This window comes from Physcomitrium patens, chromosome 12, assembly GCF_059467195.1.
Source record: "Physcomitrium patens ecotype Gransden chromosome 12, ASM5946719v1, whole genome shotgun sequence".
Taxonomy (NCBI): Eukaryota; Viridiplantae; Streptophyta; class Bryopsida; order Funariales; family Funariaceae; genus Physcomitrium; species Physcomitrium patens.
The window spans coordinates 1,341,925-1,361,053 of NC_143421.1; the positions used below are offsets into that span (position 1 = coordinate 1,341,925).

The window sequence follows — 19,129 nt, forward strand, 5'->3', positions numbered from 1 at the left end:
GCAATCATATTGTAGACAATCAAGATGTTGTTCCATACAATCCTATTCTTAGTAAAAAGTATAACTATTTCATCAATATTAAAGTTTGTACATATATTTGTACTATAAAATATATTCACAAGTATATCTATAAAAGGTATGATTATACAACTATGCAAATTGGAATGAGCAAGATGAAGTCAAGAAATATATTGATACATGATATATTAGAGTTTCTAAGACAGTATGGAATTTGATTAGAATGAAAATACATGAGAAAATTTGAAATAAGATTTAATTTGCATTGCATCTTTCTAAAATGTATTAAATAATTTTTTATCCAAACAATGAAGTAGCTGAAATCTTAGCCTAAAGAGAGCGGCAAAAAATAACTTTGAGAATATTTTTTGAAATATAAGAATCTATAAAAATTTCTTGGCAATATAAGTATTAAGAATTTTCATAATATTTTGTATAGAATAAGACTTCAAAAGAAGAGGATAATAAAAAAATGTGAATTTGTAATTGAACATTATATTTTATTGATCATATTGCAAGAAAAAGATTCTATCTTTGGCTTCTTTTAATGGTAGCATATGGACCATATTCATTTAAAGATCTATGTATTGTAAACAAAGTGCTTCCATCAAATTTTAAGAGTACATGGTTATAAATGGAATTATTAGAAGATGACAATAAGTAGAATCAATGCTTAAAAAAAGCCTCCATAAGAAAAATGGAGAAGCAATTAAGAAAATTATTTACTATCATTCTTCTTCAATATTTACTTGTATATCTACATATTTTGATATTCTTGCTTCAGTGGATAATAATCTTAGAAGGATATATTTTTTGAAAGTTTTAAGAGGAAGTGAAAAAACATTTGTTTATAATACAATAACAATGAAGTTCCAAAATGATGGAAAAATTATTTTAAATATTGCTTCTTCTAGAATTGCAGTATAACTTTTAAGTGGTCGACAAATTTGATATTCTATGTTTAAAATTCCACTCAATCTTCATGAAGATTTGTTTTGCAATATTACAAAGAATGAACTACATGCAAATGTATTAAGAAAGATAATTCTTATCATTTGAGATGATGTACCAATGTAACATCACCATTGTGCTAAAGTAGCTAATAGAACTCTCCAAGACATAAATCATACTAACAAGTTATTTGATAGAATTACTATAATCTTTGGGGGAGTTTTTTGGCAAATTCTTTTTATTTTCGTTAAAAGCTCAAGAGGAGAGATTTTTGATACTTCTTTGCAATGATCAAATATCTATTCTAATATTAAATTATAGCAAGTTGAATAAAAACATATGTCTAAAAGGTGTATCTAATGAAAATTTATTATTTGCTAAAGAACTTTTGAAAGTATGAATTATATAAGATTATTACTTTTAGAAGTTTTTTTATAATATAATTATTTTTTAATATATCTAGTATTATATTTTATTTATAAGTTAGAAATAGATCAACAATTATAGATCTATTAAAAAGTATCGAGATTCTTTTAGAATATATGAAAGTAAGTTTAACATCAAATGATTTAATTCAAGCTGTTTTTTTGAAATTGAATAATAAAAAAATACTTAGAGATGATTATTTTATTGATAAATCTATTTTATTTGCTCAAAATTATAATATTGATGATTTAAATAAGCATGATATGCAAAGACTTTTTAAAGTTTTATGTATTTATTTCAAAGTAGATGTAGCAATTGTAGAAGATGGTACCAATAATAGTAATTATTATCCAATCAAGTATTTGAATAGTTTCAATATATCTAGATTGCCACCATTTAGCTTAAAACTCCAGATTAGATGTCCTATTATGTTATGGCAAAACATTGCTTCATATTAAAGAATTTGCAATGGATCACATGTGATCATGATATAACTAAGTAATTGAGTTATAAAATTAAGACTTTTATCTGAAGACTATAAAAGATAATTGGCTTTTTGTCCTAGGATCTGATTATGCCCATCATCTATTGACATTCAATTCAAGTTGCAACAAAGTATTAAGGACATGAATCTTAGAAAAGAAGAATCTAAGTACACTCTTGTGTCATTCAAAAATACTAAAACATTACTCAATGATGGTAATACATTGAATTAGAATGGCTATTACTAAAAAAAAAAGATTAGAAAGTTTAAAAATAAGACTAAAGACTAGAAAGGTATTGATAAAAATGAAGAAGGCTTCACTCTTACTTCTATGTATACTCTCTCACTAAGAGCTATGTGGCAATATTCTATAGGACCTCCACTACATGTTAACTTTGCTAACTACATGTCTTAACTTGCAAGGCAAGTTATTTATGTAGGTGCCATATAGTCAGCTTGTTCCACAAGCTACCAACATGTGTGGTAGGTAGTTAACTTGTTGACCAAGTTTTTAACCTATCAATTAACTATAAATATGTATAAAGTCTAAAATACATCTATAAAGTTTTTAGGAAGCTTTTCTAGAAGATATTATGAAACTTATTTATATTTATATGCTTCTATCTAATCATATAGATTATTATTAGACTATATATATATATATATATATATATATATTTGTGATATTACCCTCTTTTTTAGGAATGAATCCTACATGAAGTAGTCATCATTTTTTTATGAATCTTACTATTCTTCATTTTGATTTTGATGAATGTCATTGATAAAAAGCCTCAACCATCTTTGCTACATTTACAAGATTCTTTGTTGGCTCCCATATGTATTCATTAATATTATATCTATGCCAATGAACAAGATATTCCAATCTATTTTGGCACTGTCTTCAATCTAACACTTCTTCCACCTCAAACTCTTCATTATTATCTATTTCTATAGGAAGAAGTGGCATTTGTCTTCTTCCTAAGATATTCACTGTCTTATATGGCTCAAAAAATGACATGTGAAATATGAGATGGATCTTCATAGACTCCGACAAATATATTTGATAAGAAATAAGATTGACTTATTTACAAATAGGAAAAGATCTAAGCTTATAGTAGTCCAGCTTATCACAAGAACAAATAGTCTTGATATTATGATGAAGTAATCATACCTTGACTTCCACATTAAACTCTGGTTGTTTCTTATAATAGGCATCCCCATTAATCTTTTGTCATTCTTGAGCTCCTTTTAAATATGCCTTGATTGTTGCATATAGCTCTGAAAAATGATTTATTAAATCTTCTACCATATAATTATCAACTTTTGAAAATTTAAAAATATCAAGTTGTAGATGATAACCAAAATTGGTAAAAAAATGTGTTTGTTAAATGGAAGAATGTATCAAATTATTATACACAAACTCTACCAATGACAAAAGAATTGTCCAATCATCTTCATAATAGTTGATAGAACACCTCAAATATTGCTCCAAAACTTGATTCACCTATTTTGTTTATCTATCAATTTGAAGATAAAAAACTAAAGAGAGCTTTATATCAATCTTTAAAATCTTGAAAGGGATTCTCTAAAATCTTGATATAAATTGAATTTTCCTATTTGATATAATATCCTTAGATAATCTATAATAGCAATAGATGTTGTCAAAAAAAAAACTTAGCTATTTCTTTACTTGTGATATATTTTTTACATGGTACAAAAGAAGGACAAAAATGATCCTATAAGAGGCAATATTGGTTTATAGGAGGGTAATCCACAACCTATAAAATGCCTTAAGAATTTCAAGAAGAGGGATAATCCACTCTCTCCAAGAAGAATAAGACTCCAATATTGTAATAGAAGAAGTATCAGTTTAGACGAGGGTAATCCGCAACCTCTAAAAAATGCTAGTATACCTTCAAGTAGAGGGGTAATCCACACTCTACTAAGAAAGAACTAGCTCTGATATCTCAAGTTAGTGTAGTCTCGACAAACTGTCACGGACACAAAATACAGACTTGAAATCTAACAAGAAGTTCAAGAAGAAGTGGCAAAACTAGATTAAACAGATGAGTACAAGAACAACACCAAAAAGGTGAGCTAGAACTCCAAGAGATGTGTTGTCGAGACTGAAGAACTCTTCACCCCGATTCCTATATATACTCCTACTTAGGAAGCTTCTCGAGCTACTTCTATTAACTAGGAAGCTTCTAGAAGGTTCCAGAGGCTTCCTTTCTAGAAGGTTCTAGAAACTTCTCGAGCTACTTCTATTAACTAGGAAGCTTCTAGAAAGTTCCAGGGGATTCCTTTCTAGAAGCTTCTATGAACTTCTCTTCTAGAAGGTTCCAGAGACTTCCTTTCTAGAAGCTTCTAGAAACTTCTTTCTAAAAGATTCCACAGGCTTCTCTTGTAGAAGGTTCCAGAGGCTTGTTTTCAAGAAGGTTCTAGAAACTTCTCTCTAAAAAGTTCTAAGGAATATGTCCCTAACATCACCCCCTCCTTTAGCTTCGAGGTCTCTGATAAGCAATGTTGTTAATCAGTACCAACGCAAGAAAATGAAGATATGTCACATAACTTCTGCTATGAACTCCAACTGTTGTTCACGAGGCAAGTGGTTCATCGACCCTTGAAGCCAACGGTAGTGGCCCACACCTTTGATTTCTGACCAAGCATGAACTTCCGTGTCCTCATTGTGAAATTGTCCTCCAAACACGCCTTCTGGTTGACCATCGTAAGCAGGCTTGATCTCAAATACGATCACCAGTGATCGGTTACTTGATATCCTCCGTCGTCGTCGTGGTACATGTAGTTCTTCATCTCGGGGTCGCCTTCGTGAGCTACTCGGTTGCGATACTCTGACTGGCATAGTATCTATCTCTTGGCTATCCATATCAAAAGACCAAACTACGATCTATCTTGCAAAAAATAACTACATCAACTATGAATTTTGCTGGTGCTCTCTCCTTTTCTTATATTGTTGGGAGAACAAGCTTCAGAAAGAAGCTATCATCAAATTGATTTAGGTTTATCGGGATGTCGTTGATAAAACTCCTGTACCTTTTGTGGCGCATTCGCAAGATTTTCAGCTGGCTCCCACGTTCGCTCATTAATGTCATAGCAGCACCAATGAACAAGATATTCTAACTTTCCCCACCTTTGCCGTGAATCCAATACCTTTTCAACCTTGTATTCTTCGTGGTTCTCGATTTCAATACTAGGTGGCGGATATTACACTCTTCCAGGAAAAGATGACTCTCGATAAGGTTCCAACAGGGAAACATGAAAGACTGGATGTACCTTCATAGAAGCCGATAACTCCAGCTGATATGCCACTGGATTAATTTGCTTCTGGATGATAAATGGTCTCAATCTTCGATAGTCCAACTTATCACATAGTCGCTTGGTCTTGATATTTCGTCGAAGAAGCCAGGCTTTGTCTCCAACTTTGAAAGTAGGTGTTGGATTCCGAAATCTATCTGCAGACGTCTTATAGGATTCTTGAGCGGATTGTAATTGAAGCTTCAACATAGTTTGAAGCTCTGATAGTTGCTTCGCAAATCCTTCAGCTGCTAGATTGTTATTTGTTGACGGACTCAATAAATCAAGCTTCGGATGATACCCATAGTTGGAAAAGAATGGTGTTTGTTGAGTGGACGCATGGAGGGTGTTGTTATATACAAACTCGGCTAGCGGTAGATATGCAGTCCAATCGTCTTGCTGATAGTTGATGCTGCATTGTAAGTACTGCTCCAAGACTTAGTTCACCCGTTCCGTTTGGCCATCAGTTTGAGGATGAAAAGCTGAAGAAAGCTTGATATCCACCTTCAATATCCCAAAGAGAGATCTCCAAAACTTTGACACGAACTGGGTACCTCGATCTGATATGATATCATCTGGTAGTCCATGATATCGATACACATTATCGAGAAAGAGTCTTGCTATGACTTCACTGGACGATGTCTTCTTACAAGGAACAAAGTGTGTCATCTTCGTAAGCCGATCTACCACGACAAAGATGCTGTCAAATGAGTTTGATGATGGCAAGTCCGTGATGAAGTCCATAGAAATTGAAGACCATGGTCGACGTGGAATTGGCAATGGCTGTAGAAGTCCATAAGGGCGATGCCGAGGATTCTTAGATCTTGAACAGATGTCACAAGAGAGGACAAAATCTTTCACATCCTTCCACATTTAGGGCCACCAAAAATCTCGAGAAATAAGTTCCAAGGTCTTGTTGAATCCAAAATGTCGCGCAGCTGGAAAATCATGGCGAGATTGAGAACTCGGAGTCGTGCTGGTCCTTTTGGAATGTACAATCGCTCTTCAAAGTATAAAAGATCTCCCTCTACCTTGAACTTGTCGTCATTGGTACGTTGCTTGATATCAATGGCTACTGAATCTTTAATGGTCATAGCACGTACCTGGTTTAGGAAGTCAGCATCAAATGTCACAATAGTAGCACAAAGTTGAAATCTCTCTGGCTTCAATAACGTTGTACATTGTTGATAAAACGCTGCTTCTCCAACCATTGGTGCAAGATACGATCTCCTTGATAAAGCATCGGATAGTCCTTGCTGCCTTCCAGGTCGATAAGTGATAACAAAATCGAATCTAGATAGCGACATATTCCATCGAGCTTGACGCCGATTTAAAACTCGAGCCGTCATGAAATACTCCAAATTCTTGAGATCCGTATATACGGTTAGTGGATGTGCAGCTCCTTCAAAAAAGTGATGCCATTCTTCGAAAGAATCCACTATAGCAAGAAGTGTCACGGCCATAATCATGTAAGCTAATAATTACATATAGAAATAGGTAGAAGTAAGTAAAAGTAGATAAAAGTAAGTTAATTCTATAATATTTAATATAGAAGCTTCCTAAAAACTTCCTAGACGCTGCTTTGACTTCATAGGTATCTTTAATTGACTTTTTGGATTAGAAACGTGGTCAACAAGTTGGCCATGTGCCACACATGTTGTTAGCTTGAAGATCAAGCTAACTATGTGGCCCACACGTAGAAAAACTTGCCTTGTAAGTCAAGGCATGTGTCCTACAAAGTCAACACATATTGGAGGTCCTATAGAACGTCGCCACGTAGCCCCTAGTTAGATAGTATATATAGAGACAAGAGTGAAGGCTTCTTCACTCTTGTCAACTCCTTTCTTGCTTCTAGTCTAGGTTCAAGAGTCTTTAGTTTCTTGTCTTGTAGCAATAGCCATTCCAGTTTCCTTTTAATATACCTACTTGTTTATATTTTGACTTATTATATCGAGATAGCCTTTTGGTGTATATTTTCTCTCATCGAGTCTTTGTCCTTGACAGATTGACAAGAGTACACTTACAATATCAGAGCTTTGTTTTTTCTTGAGTAAGAGTGGATTACTCCTTTCTCTTGACAAGACATAAGCGTATTAGAAGTTTGCGGATTACCCACTTCTAAACTGATATTGTTCTTAGTATCTTCTTTGTTATCAAGTCTTTCTTTTCTTTTGTCTTGAGCAGTATCAAACAAATTTTTCTTCTTAGTGTCATTATGGCAGAGCTTGTTGAAATGAAGAGTGCAATGGCACAAATGCAAGAACAAATGAGGGAGTTAATGCTTGCGATGCATCAACTCAATTCACCAACACAGGAAAGAACAAGAATAGCAAAAAGTGGAGATATAGAGATGATCGGAGCTGCTTCAACTTCTACAACAAATCACGTTCCTTCTCCAATTGTACAACACCCTATAAGCACTAGAGAACCAAGAATTGCCTTACCTGAGAAATTTGATGGTACGAGATCAAAGTTTCGAGGGTTCATCAATCAAGTACAATTGGCAATTGAACTTCAACCGCAAAGCTATCCAACTCCAGGATCACAAGTCAGGTTTATTGACACTCTACTTTCTGGTTCTGCATTATCGTGGTTTTCGTCTTTTCTTGAACAACGAAATCCAATATTGGACAATTTGGAAGTTTTTTTGGCAGAGTTTCGATCTATGTATGGTGAACACGATGCAATTCGTGTTGCAACAAATAAGATCCGAATTCTGCGACAAAGAAATTGCTCAGTAACAGTATATGCTTCACAATTTCGACAACTTGCAATTGACATCAAGTGGGATGATGCTGCACTCATCAGTCAATTTTTTTATGGATTGCAATACGAAGTAAAGAAATTGATGCTCAACTTACCTGATCCTCAAACTTTGAGTCAAGCAATCGATTTTGCGATAAAATGTGATAATCGACTTTTCGAATTTTGATCCGAGAATCATTCACGGGAACCTCAACGTTATTACTCAATGGCAACATCAACATCTTTGCCAAACGTACATTCGGAAGTAGAAGACATGCAAATTGACGCGGTACGTTTTAAACTCCTAACTGAGCAAGAAAAGATTCGTCGTCGTCAAGAAGGATTATGTTTATATTGCGGAGAACCTAAGCACACTGCTCAACATTGTCAAAAGAAACGACGCAACTATAAAATGAGGGGTACGACGGTCAAAGAAGACAACATGTCGAAAAACGGATTCGTCCAGCTACAATAGGGACCGTGCAGCTGGAACCTTATACAATTCCTAATGAAGGTCCTATACTCTCCTCAGAACCCTTTCATTGTTTTATAATAGACTTATATTTAGGACCTAAGAATTACAAAGCCTCTGCTTTATTAGATTCAGGAGCCTCAGCATGTTTTTTAGATGAACAATTTGTTAAAAGTCGTAAAATACCCCTTGTACAGAAACCTAAACCAGTACATGTAGAAGTCATAGATGGTCGTCTCTTGTCTTCTGGAGATGTCACTCATGAAACTCATCCTATAAAAGTAACAATAGACGGTCATGATAGCTACATAGCTTTTAACATAATTAAATCCCCGTTCAATCCAGTTATTATAGGTTTATCCTGGCTAAAAAAATATAACCCTCGAATAGATTGGAATTCGCGTAAACTTGACTTTTTCCAGAGCATTATTAATATTTCTACCAACCAAGTAAAAAATTATAAGTCTAGTATAGTAAAACCCGTATTGATAGGTGCAAAAGCATTTATACACGCAGTAAAAGAATGATCAACTTTTGCTATTTATGCTGCACCTATTTCTGAAAACGTTGTCGTATTACGTGCTTTCCTGCTCGAGAATGCGCTGGGCGTCTAGCTATAGAAAGTAGTATGGAAATTTGCCGATAGTCAAGCAGTCTATCAGTTTTTGACTGCTGGAATATAAACGACTGCAACAATGTACCGTAAATCTATACGGATGCTCTTCGACTGCTTGTCGAAGTCTTTTTTTTTTACCCCAGCCGATAGGTCTCTAGACGTTACAGAGAACCCCGAACAACCCAAACTGTTAATCTTCAATACTCCTTTGTACTTACGATCTTGTATCCACTGACTGTCTTGTTAGATTAACCCAATAAATTTCATTCACTCTGCATACTCAATCTTATAGACACCTCTTTAATCCTTCAATCACAGACGTAACTTGATTTTACAAAACAGTCAAGAGTATTCAAACCCACTTCATTTAAAAATCCTGATTCACCATTACAACACTGACTTCAGCAGCGATTGCCTCAGTCTTCCCAAAACTCTACGAAGAAGAAAAATCCAAATTCTATGTCTTTCCTTTCCCGACCCGAAGCATGAAGCTCCTCTCTCTAATTCCCTTGATCTTCAAAAATAACCTCCAATGAAAATCGAACTGATAACCTTGCAAAAACTTGAAAAAAACTAGCTCCTTGATCCCAAAAAAAAACCCCTCCACTCAAAACTATATCCCCCCTAACCTTATCCTCTGAATTTCTTCAATCTTCCGTCTTAGATCCGGAATTGGCTCCCACCTCAAGCTTGGATCCGAAATTGGCTCTCGCCGTCAAGCTTTCTCCTCCATTTTTACCTTTAAGAAATCCATTTACCGAAAACAACGTTCCCTGAAACGGCACAGAGAACAGGACAGCCTGAAACAGAATCGAACCCCGTAATCGGGACCACATTGAGTCGCCCGACCAATTCAGGTCCTATATTGGGAAAGATGCCCGTAGTAACCAGGATGTTCCCGTAATTAGACCACATTGAGTCGCCCGACCAATTCAGGTCCTATATTGGGAAAGATGCCCGTAGTAACCTGGATGTTCCCGTAATTGGGTCAAATTGGTCCTTGCGTCAGATTAGCTAAGACCCGTAGTAAGACCTGGATTTCCCGTAATTAGACTGCATTGGGTTGACCGGCCAATTCAGGTCTCATATTGGATAAGAAGACCCGGATTGGATTATCAAAATTGGATCCAATTGGCTCCTCGAACCCGTGGTGTGAATTGGTCCTTCTCTTCTTGCTGACTCCCGTTATTGGAATCGAAGGAGCATTTCAGTATGCCCCGGCTGACTGTAACGGAGTGACTGAACCTGACCACTTAGTATTTGTACTAGAGTTGGTCGATGCTCCCAATATTCGAGGTAACTGAATATTAATAAAATTCCCTTTTCTTCTTATTTTCACTGTATATTCGTATTACAACACGACATCCACCCCCTCTGAACCTGTACATCCTCCGGTATGCACCAATTTATCCAATTGCTGTTTGATTCAGAATATATCCCCTACGTCTTTGTCCAGTTTGTCTTCGTCACCTTCATTATCCATATCACTTCCATCTTCTTGCTGCGGAATCTCTGTACCTTCATTAAGGTCTTCCATATTCATCTCTGCGTGTCTTCGTTTAAGTATTTTTACTCGCTTCCCTGCAATTGGTATTTTCAATTTTGTACCATCTAACTCCCGTAATGAGTAAGTCGCATTATCATGAACAGTTGTTACAACATATGGTCCAAACCAACGTTTTGAAAATTTCCGCAAAGTACTATGTTGATTATCCAGACTATTGTCATAAACAAGTACCCAGTCACCTTCCTCGATTGCTTTTGGTCTCAATCGATGTTGCTTATCGAATCGCGCCTTGTTTTGTAACCTTGCTCTTTTTAACCTTTCCAATGCTATCTGGACATCTTCCGTTCTTTGCTCCAATTGTCGAATCCTTATAGCCAGAAGTTCTTCTCTTGTCAATCCATCTTTCCATGGTAGCATACTCCAAGAAAGTACCTTTTCTTCAATCGGCATAATTGGTTTTTGACCTGTCATAAGTTCTACTGGCATATATCCTGTCACCGAACTATGTGTTGTTCGATCAGCCCATAATGCAAATGACAAAAGCCATGGCCACTCTTTAACCTTTCCATTACAAGCTTTAACCAATGCTTTCACAATCCGCAGATGACCGCGTTCGCTTTTCGCATTCCCTTCTAAATTATAAGCAGTAGTCAGTGATAGTTTAACTCCACATCTTTCAAAGAACTTACGAGCTTCTTGTGCATTTAATTCTCCACGATCTGCTGTGATTTTTCCTATGCACCCGTAACGGCAAATGACATCTTCAAGCAAAAACCTACAAATCCCCTCTGTAGATTTTGTCCTCAATGCTCTTCCTTCTACTTGATTTGATAAATCTTCATGAGCTAAAACCAAATATCTCATCTGCCATAATCCAACCGACATAATAACCAAATCAACAACCCATTTAAAATGAATAGCCAGAGGATACGTATGATGAAGACCATCTCGATGTCGGATATTAGAATACGATTGACAGATTTCATATGACTCTACAAATGAGAGCACATCTCGATACATATTTTTCCACCAATATCGTTCCTTGAGTTTAACAAAAGTAGCCCAGATTCCTCTATGGCCTGCCCATAAATTATCATGAAACTCCTTTAATAATTTTAGTTTTTCTTCCCTTTTGCCTATCACTCGTTGTGGCATCCCAATTCCTTTCTTCGGTCTCTTCCATAAGAATCCATCTCGAATTAAAAATCCATATACTTTTTTTCTTATTTGTTTGAATTTTTCTGTAGACCAATTTCCCTGCTTAGACAAGGTATTCAAATAATGACCAATATCCAATAATTCTCCTTCATAAGATTCTTCAAGAAATAGCTTGTCTTCTCTGTTGAGATTTGATATTGAATAGAATTTCAATCCGACATCATCAATGTCTTCAACCATTTCGTCCTCCCTCTCGTATCTTGCTCGAGATAGCATGTCTGCTACTAAATTGTCCTTCCCTGTGATATGCTTAAATTCTGGATTTAGTGACTTAATATAAGCAATCCATCTCAACATTGCAATATCTGGTGTTGAACACTTAATAATCATTCCAAGCAATGGCAAGCAATCTATTTCAATTACTACTACTGTCCCAATCAAATAGTCCTTTTCAGCTTTCATAGCCGAAACGACTCCCCAAAGTTCTCTTTTGACTTGCGAATATGCACGCTGATGAATACTTAAAACTTTAGTCCCAAATCGAACTGCAAATCTACTCCCATTCGAATCATCTTGACCCACAGTCCATTCAACGGCAATTGGACTAGCGTCTACAGTAAGAATCACTGGTCTATTGCACTTATAATCAACCTTCTTCAATATTGGAGGTGATATCAATAATTTCTTCAATCTTTGCATTGCTTGAATATGCCTTTCTTCCCATTTAAATCGGTAACCCTTGCGTAATTGTTCATATAATAGATCCGCTATGTGAGCAAAATGAGGGATCCAGATTCGATAAAATACACATGCACCCAAAAACCTGCGAACCTCTGTTAAAGAACCACAATCCTCTTTCATCCTTTCAATTGCCTCAACTTTAGTCGGATCTGATTTTCTTCCGTAAGATCCGCATAAATGTCCAACAATTACAACCTCTCGCACTCCAAATACGGACTTCATACCCGATAATGTAAGATGAACTTCTCCAAGCCGAGTTAAAATCTTTTCACAATCTTGTATATGATCAACAACATATTTGCGACACCCCCTCGTATCTAAAGTTTCATCCTTTTCTCCTTCTCTGCACCCTTTTATAGGAACATCATCCAGAAAAGGCATAGTCTTTTCCGAAATAAAATCTCTGAATACCTTATTCATCCCATTCATCATATACGCAACTGAGTTGGTCGTGCCTTGAGGAAGAGTGCACATTCTAACCAATCCAAGCGGTGTCCTCATCGTTGTCATATCTCTACTTCCTTCGGTAAGTTGAAATTGATCATAACCTGAATACAAGTCACCCATTGAATAGATCGCCCTTCCAGCAAACGCCTCAGTAAATTCATCTACAATAGGTCCAATTCCTGCATTCCTGACAGTTACTGCATTCATCGGTTGCATATCTTGAATAAACCGTAGTGACCCATTCTTCTTAGGTACCGTAAACCATGGACTAGAATACGGCGCAAATGAAGGTTCCAATATTTTCATCTTTAACTTTTCTTTCAATAGTTCCACCAATTTAGGTAAATGTGCCCTCGGTATTGGAATTGGTCTTAGATTCCAAGGTACATGCGGTACAGTGAAGATAACCATAGGTGTTATAATATTTGGATCCACACACCCAATTTCATGAGATCCGAAGGCAAACGATCTACCTTGTTTAGCCAACATCTTTTTGAAGCAAGTAATTTCCTCCGGCAATAAAGAACCATCAGAACCAATCTTCAATTCTTCAAAAGTCTCTTCAGTAAACTGATGTCCAATACTCATTGGATCTCTTAAACTTGCTTCTTTTGATGCTTCTCTCATTTGTTCTTTAGAATCCTCTAGTAATGGTCCGGCAACAGGCTTTACCTTCTTATCTGCCGTTTTATATCTCGTCTCTACTGTGACTTCTGGTGCTTGAAAAGATTCAAGCATGGTATAAACCTCTCTCGAATGAATCTCAACAATCTTATTATTATCCCCTAACCCAATAGATGTAATCAATTCCAATGAATCTTCCAGTCCATTTTCTTCATAAACACCCAAAATCCTCTCATCATCTTGCAATGCACCTATCTTGCGTAATTATCCTTCAATATTATATAATCTTTTTCTTTCTTTTCTTTTAAAATCATCAACTTTCTTATACATAATATTTCCATTCTCCAATATACCAATAAAACTCGCATCAAAGGCACCTTCATCTTGCGAGAGTACCTCCTCTTTTGTACCTCCATAATCTCGCTTTACAGTGGTACCTCCCCAAAATCCTTAAATCCTTCAACAATCTTTGGCAATGGTTTCTCCCTCAACCTATCTCGATTTCGTTCATGGTTAGGAGGTACTGTTAGAAATTGTAAAGCTTTCCTCCCATCTTCGCTCCGTACCCTTGCATAAGCAGAACCATCGTCAAGTACCTTTGTTTCCATCCGTGTTGCCGTGATATAAGGTTGTCCTAAAATCAACGGATAAGACGTTGTATCTTGAACGAAGAAATGTTGCTCCGTCGCAACATCCCCAATCCGAATTTTGACATCTGGACAAGCTCCATATAATTCGCCTCGTGTGTTATTAGCTGCTCGTATTGCCCATCCATGTTCCATATCAATTGGCCATTTTTGCTTCTTATAAAGATCTTTAGACATGAGATTTATTTCAGAACCATGGTCCACCAAGGCAACTATTGGTTCTTCTATATCTCCTACCTTCACCAATACCTCAGTAGTTGCCCTTGCCCAATGCTTTCGAGTATAATGGCTCAAAGTTTCTATTTCCTTGTCACTAGAATCTTCGAAACGTATTCGCTGATTATACCCATTCTTTTCATTTGTTGGTTGCTTGTAACCAATATCAACCTCTTCTTCATCTCTACATATTTTTGCATCAATAGCATGACTCATTCCAGTTTCGCTCATTAATTGCCTCTTTCGCTTAATGCTGTCAATGATAACATCATGAAACTCCTTCTTTACAATTCCCAAGACTTCTTTCAATGTGAATTCCACCTTAGCGTTTAATATACGTTCTTCCAACACCCCTTTCAAATTTGTTGCCGCTTCAATGTCAGAAAGTAGCTTATAAGCAATTGATTTGCTCTTATCTTTTGTCTCCGTTGTTTTTTCTCCCAATGATGCTGAGGTATCCTTTACAGGCAATTCTTGTGAAGCTGCCTCTTGAGCCTTGTCTCCTCTAGTTTGCCTCTTAAAAGAATTTCCTTCTCTAGTATCATCAAATTTTCCTCGTCTTTTTTCTTCCATCAAAGCTTCATGTTGGCTCTTAGCAATATATGCATGAACTGAAAGAGACTCAACAGGATCCTCCCAACCTGTTCTTCCTCGTATTGTAGCTGCAGTTCTCAATAACGCTTCTCGAGGTAATTTCCCTTCTTGCATTGTAGAAACGGCAGAAGCCCAAAATTCACTAGTTTCCGTACTTCCACCAATTTCATCATCTACTCTAGCACCATAACTTGCACTTTCTCGTACTACTGTTTCATGCTCTTTTAAGTAATCTTGAACCAATGCTCTCATTCCTCCCTTGCCAAAATTGGTTTGAAGAAGATCCTCCCTATCTTTCAATGCTATCTTCCCATCTTTCCAGCAAATAATTCTCTGCCGTATCATATTATTAAATTCATTGCAATCTTTTCTAGTGTGTGAAGCATCATCACACCAAATGCATCTTTGTACATATCCTTGTTTTGAAACATTCTTTGAATTATTTATAGAAGTATTCTCTTCAAGTCGTTCCAATTTGATTTCAAGATCTCGCATTCCTCGTATAATTTCTTCCATACCCATATCTGCTTTCTTTCACAAGGATGTCGAAGGTTGAACTGTAGGCATTGTCGGTGGTGTTGTACGTACTGGAGCTTTGGGTGCTTGTACTGTTTTCGAAATATTGCTCCTATCCTTCCTCCTTTCTTTTTTTGTAAGCAACCCCACCGCATCTTCAACGTTCTTCCACTTCGTTGTCAATCCTTCATCTTCTTCTTTGTCTTCAAGAAGGGATTCTAATTTCTCTTGCAATTATCCATCAGCAGCTTGAAGAAATAGATCAACTTTGTTCGGCTCCAATGTCAATTTTTCTACCTTCGATAATTGAGAGTACTGCCTATCAAATTTCCTTAGTAGCTCTGTTGCTTGCAAATTCTTATTGGGCCGTTCAATCCATCCCAGAAACAGCTTCTTAGTAACGCGATCAGCATCTTCCAAGAAATATTCGTCTTTCAATGCATGTGAAAAATCCTCCCATGAATTCCCACAACGATCCGTAATCGATGTAATGTGGTCCCTTATCTCCGGTATCGTGGCAAGTTCAAATAGTGCAACCATTTTCTTCTCAGAAACCCGATTTAATTCCATTTCACGAACATAACATCTTAAATACTTTGAAATATTCCTCCCATCAAATTGATCAATTTTATTGACCACTGCTTGCAAAGCTTTGGTTGCCAAAGCTTCCTTTCGATCATTGCTTTGTTGTTGCTGCATTGACAATGAGAAGGCTTGAAACAAACTAGCAATAGACGGATCCATGTGCATACCTTGTCCTTTAGAAGACTCCCCACCAGAAACTTCTCCCAAAAATCCTTCAAAATTTTTATTTTCGGTTTCCATAAAAATAAAGATAAAATCAACCGAAATCCAATACCTTCTACCTCAAGCTTTCACGTCGGGTTCACCACTTATGTCGTATTACGTGCTTTCCTGCTCGAGAACGTGCCGGGCGTCTGGCTATAGAAAGTAGTATGGAGATTTACCGATAGTCAAGCAGTCTATCAGTTTTTGACTGCTGGAATATAAACGACTGCAACAATGTACCGTAAATCTATACGGGTGCTCTTTGACTGCTTGTCGAAGTCTTTTTTTTTACCCCAGCCGATAGGTCTCTAGACGTTACAGAGAACCCGGAACACCCCAAACTGTTAATCTTCAATACCCCTTTGTACTTACGATCTTGTATCCACTGACTGTCTTGTTAGATTAACTCAATAAATTTCATTCACTCTGCATACTCAATCCTATAGACACCCCTTTAATCCTTCAATCACAGACATAACTCGATTTTACAAAACAGTCAAGAGTATTCGAACCCACTTCATTTAAAAATCCTGATTCACCATTACAACACTGACTTCAGCAGCGATTGCCTCAGTCTTCCCAAAACTCTACGAAGAAGAAAAATCCAAATTCTATGTCTTTCCTTCCCCGACCCGAAGCATGAAGCTCCTCTCTCAAATTCCCTTGATCTTCAAAAAAAACCTCCAATGAAAATCGAACTGGTAACCTTGCAAAAACTTGAAAAAAACTAGCTCCTTGATCCCAATAAAAAATCCCTCCCCTCAAAACTATATCCCCCCTAACCTTATCCTCTGAATTTCTTCAATCTTCCGTCTTAGATCCGGAATTGGCTCCCACCTCAAGCTTGGATCTGAAATTGGCTCTCGCCGTCAAACTTTCTCCTCCGTTTTTACCTTTAAGAAATCCATTTACCGAAAACAACGTTCCCTGAAACGGCACAGAGAACAGAACAGCCTGAAACAGAATCGAACCCCGTAATCGGGACCACATTGAGTCGCCCGACCAATTCAGGTCCTATATTGGGAAAGATGCCCGTAGTAACCTGGATGTTCCCGTAATTGGGTCAAATTGGTCCTCGCGTCAGATTGGCTAAGACCCGTAGTAAGACCTGGATTTCCCGTAATTAGACTGCATTGGGTTGACCGGCCAATTCAGGTCTCATATTGGATAAGAGGACCCGGATTGGATTATCGAAATTGGATCCAATTGGCTCCTCGAACCCGTCGTGTGAATTGGTCCTTTTCTTCCTGCTGAATCCCGTTATTGGAATCAAACGGAGCATTTCAGTATGCCCCGGCTGACTGTAACGGAGTGATTGAACCTGACCACTTAGTATTTGTACTGGAGTTGGTCAATGCTCCTAATATTCGAGGTAACTGAATATTAATAAAATTCCCTTTTCTTTTTATTTTCACTGTATACTCGTCTTACAACACGACAACGTAAAGACTTCAATTGGCATTCCAAGTCAATATCAAGAGTATCAAGACGTTTTTGAGAAAAAGAATGCAGATATTCTTCCTGAGCATCGCCCATATGATTGTTCAATCGACCTCAAGGAAGGAACTCAGCCACCATTTGGACCAATTTACAGTTTATCGCAAGATGAGATGGCTGAACTCAAGACATATATTGACGAGAATTTAGTGAAGAATTTCATACGCCATTCAAAATCTCCAACAGGAGCTCCAATTCTATTCGTAAAGAAAAAAGATGGATCTTTACGAATGTGTGTTGATTATCGAGGACTCAACAAGATCACAATCAAGAACAGGTATCCATTACCTTTGATATCATGACTCCTTGACCAGTTGAATCAAGCTAAGATCTATACAAAAATAGATCTAAGATGAGCATATAATCTAGTACGGATCAAAGAAGGAGATGAATGGAAGACTGCATTTCGAACCAGGTATGGACATTTCGAATATAATGTCATACCCTTTGGACTCACGAATGCACCAGCTGCTTTTCAACATCTCATGAATGATGTATTTCGTGAATTCTTAGACAATTTTGTCGTCTGCTATCTAGACGATATCCTGATCTATTCTAAGAACGTCGAAGAATATGAAATACATGTTCGTCAAGTATTACAAAAACTTAGAGATGCAGGATTGTACGCCAAGATGGAAAAGTGTGTATTTCACACTACTCAAGTTGACTTTTTAGGATACATCATTTTAAATGATGGTCTCATGATGGATTCTAAGAAAGTCCAAACAATCATGGATTGGAAGATTCCAAGGACAGTAAGAGATGTCCAATGTTTCTTGGGATTTGCCAATTACTATCGGATCTTCATCAAAGATTTCTCACGAGTTGCAGCTCCACTTACACGCTTGACTAGTAAAGATAAATTCCAATGGAATCAAGAAGCGGAAGCAGCATTTGAAGCCTTGAAGAGATCGTTTGTCTGTGCAACAGTCTTATATCGTGTTGATTTTTCTAAGGCATTTTTTATGGAAACAGATGCATCAGATTTTGCCTTGGGTGCAGTTTTATCACAAATGGGATCAGATGACAAACTTCATCCGATAGCTTTTCATTCAAGAAAATTCTCAGCAGCCGAGATCAATTATGAGATCTACGATAAAGAACTTCTTACGATCGTGGATTCCTTTCAAGAATGGCGTCATTATCTAGAAGGCGCTTCTAGTCCAATCACTGTGTATACAGATCACAAGAACCTCGAGTATTTCATGTCAGCACGCGTATTGAATCGTCGTCAAGCTTGTTGGAGTATGTCTTTGTCAAGATTCGAGTTCATTATTACTTATCTGCCAGGAAAACAACAAGATTTGTCTGATGCCCTATCTAGACGTTCTTATTTTGCACCAAAAGAAGGAGATGCAGCTTTTGA

At 36.8% G+C, this 19,129-nt stretch overlaps 1 long non-coding RNA gene across 1 annotated transcript in view; it reads left to right on the plus strand.

Annotated features, from left to right (window-relative positions):
* LOC149987987 (uncharacterized) overlaps nt 1–12,786 on the plus strand; it is a 43,689-nt gene extending 30,903 nt beyond the window's left edge. The window contains exon 2 of the long non-coding RNA XR_016505649.1: nt 12,577–12,786. This is a non-coding gene — a long non-coding RNA (uncharacterized LOC149987987). The remainder of the gene's footprint in view (nt 1–12,576) is intronic.
* Nucleotides 12,787–19,129: the final 6,343 nt, after the last annotated feature.